Below are 3,119 nucleotides of genomic sequence, written 5' to 3' on the forward strand. Positions count from 1 at the left end.
TCTGCGTGCCTTATATCAATGCCTTTGCCTTGCGTGGTGAATACATTACATTTGGCTCCGCCCAGCTTGTCCACTGTACCTTCGCGAGCTCTTCGTGGGCGTACGGAAAGGGGTAAAGGAGATGGTCACTCTGTGAGCCAATTGAAATAACATAAACTCGTCTCTGCTGGAATGAATTGTTGCTTTTGAAGACTCGCTCTGCTAGGAACAGGCAAAGGAAAAGTTAAGCGGCCTGGTTTGTCAATTGTGAAGGGAACAGAGCAAGAACTGAGTGAAACTTCTTCGTTTTCTTTTGTTTTCGAGCTCTTGTCCACAGGCGACACCGCAAGAAGTATGGAGCGGGGGGAGCAAAACGCGTGAAGTATTTATTTTTCAGCGTAATTTGATTATCCTTACGTTTCAAATATTAGCAAATGTCTCCTCTGGCTGGACAAATTAGATATTTCCTGAGAAGGAATGTGGGTGTGGGGGTGCCTGGATGTTTAGGGGTGAGGGAGGATTCAGAAACTAATAACACCACCTCCACTTTGCTATCAAAGAGATGATTCGAGACTCGCCCACGATTATAAGCAAAAGGGAATTTGGTTTCTCATACCTTCACAAGATCAGAATCCAAATCTTCATTTTATTTTTATTTTTTACTTTGGCCGAGCGTGCTGAGCATAAACTCGTAATTTAGGTGAGTTGGTATGTGACGACCTGGCATTCGGAAGGTCGCAGGTTAAAGCCTTCGAGCTCTGCGTTTCCAAGCGAATGGCACCTCAATGTTCTCGAAAATTATAGAGAAGGACGTACTGCAAATATAAACTTACAAAATATGCTGCGATATAAATTAGTTTGAATTTAATACTATATAAATTAGGGATCTGAAAGTTTCTCCTTATTGTACACCAAGACGAGGTGAGTTAATTGGCAAGTTCTTATTAGGTAGTTTCATCCATATTCAATTGGAACAAATTGCAAATACCATAGAAAGGGAATTCGAGAAATAATTGAAAGTAAGTTTAACCCATGTGTTGGAAATTTGAAGACTAAAATTCGTAAACGCTGTAAGTGCCACAAGAATTCAAACACCGTTTTCCACGTTAAACTGTGAAATGTGCAATGCTTTATAATTTGGTAAACGTGAAATGTGGCTGGTAGCCCTCTAAATAAGGGCGTGTAAAGAGGTCGTTAGTGAGCACGTTCTTACAGGCTGATGTGCGGAGCGATGCTATTTCCCAACACTTTCGCTTTTGGTACTTACAACGTTTACCACTTTTAATCCTCAATTTATTCCACGAAGCCATTATGATAATGGTTTAAATCGTTAATAATTTTTAATGTACTGAGTTGTAAGCTTATTTTATTGAATACATTCGGTTCTTCAATTCTGTGTTGTACAAAATATTTGTATTTGTTTTTGACATCGAAATGCTAAATTTCTATTATATAAATCATTCCTCTGCTGTACTTGTAATACTTTCCTTTGGTTTAATACATTGAATGTTTGCTACTTGGATTTTTTCATGAAAATAGAGTGTGCAATTTTGCTTCTGATTATATATTTTAAAACCCCGATATCTATTTTTCTTGTCATCGTACTCAACAAGTCACCGTTCATCAAATCTTATTGACTCACGCATATGTATTCCTCTTGATTGCAAAAGAATTGCCAGAAGAGACACATTCATTAGTCCAAAATGAGAGAACGAATGAATCATTAAAGCTGTGGTGATTTAAATCAATGATGATGGAGAGAATGACGTATATAATTATGAAACGTGATGGTAACAGTAGTATAAGTCGGAGACGGATTTCTTAAAATTTACAGGAGAAAATACGAGAAAGTACTTACGGAATTGTGTTCTTGAGGACTTTCTGAAGCCGGAGATATATTTTTTTATAATCGTGCTACGTATTTTGCCTGTAAATAAGGTATTTTTCGTCAATCATGCATCTCCGTTGAGCGATAGCTCATGCCGCCATTACCGTCGACTACGTGAATCAAATGTTCCGTGCGTTTGGTTATGTAACCCCCTCACAGTGTAGCAACCACGCAGAAGTTTGACAAGATGACGTGTTAGTGGGTTTTTTTTTTCCAATAAAAGGTAAGGCTCTAGTTTACGTCCTTTTCCTAAGGAATACGTGTCATATATCGTTGGAAAGCTTATTTTATAAGGAATTCAACAACGTAAATCCCAAAGCGAGCAAAAATTTCCTGAAGGAGTAAATCGAGAAAAACCGATGTTGTCCGGATATGCGCAATTGAACGTACTGAGGTATTTTTTAGATGATGAAGCACATATTTAGGGGTGAAATGAGTGCTAATGGAACCTAACCTAACAGGCCTAACCTAACCTCGTAGGCATACCTCGACCCCGTGAATGGATAGTGGGGCTATCGTGAACAAAAAGGGTAAAAAGAAAAAGGTACTTACCCGAAGAGATGCCGGGTGCCGCACCATGATCGCGCACCGTGAACGCAAAGAAGCAATCACCATGCAGATAAGGACGTAAAGTAGAGTATAGCCTCAATTTTCGCTTAAAAACCTTTTGTGAATAGTTTGTGCGGCATTTATCGGTTCATAAGTTTGGAAATACTGCACATCAGCTGACGATACTGCATATCAGCTGACGATAGACAACGTGAGTCAAGATTTGCCCGCCGAATTAGCAACGACCAATAAATGATTATAATGTTAAAAGTAACGTGTTTTTCATGGAAAGAAAGTTATGGCCAGCTTGAAAAATCTTCCGCTATGCATATGAGGTAAGTAGCAATGATTTTTATTTGAAAACAACCGAGTTTTATGTGTCTCCGGCTTATACTACTGTTACCAAGGTGGTTATTATATTTCATATTTTTTCATTTTAAGTTTTGTGTTTGTATATATTCACAATTATATTGACAATGCGGGAAACTTATTCTGTACAAATGATTACAATTACTATTTTCTGCGATATAGTGATTTCTTTTTTAGCGGGCGTGAGTTCCCTCAAAGAAGAAAATTGTGTAACGAGTATTCGTGGTTGTTTGCGCTGTAACTGCTTGGGGAATCTCGCAATCATCTGATAAAAGAGGAAAGATGCTGTGGGGGATCTCTCGTGTTGATCTTTCTCAACCTTTGGTCTGATCAC

This window comes from Lepisma saccharinum, chromosome 1 (assembly GCF_977018435.1).
Source record: "Lepisma saccharinum chromosome 1, izLepSacc3.1, whole genome shotgun sequence".
NCBI lineage: Eukaryota > Metazoa > Arthropoda > Insecta > Zygentoma > Lepismatidae > Lepisma > Lepisma saccharinum.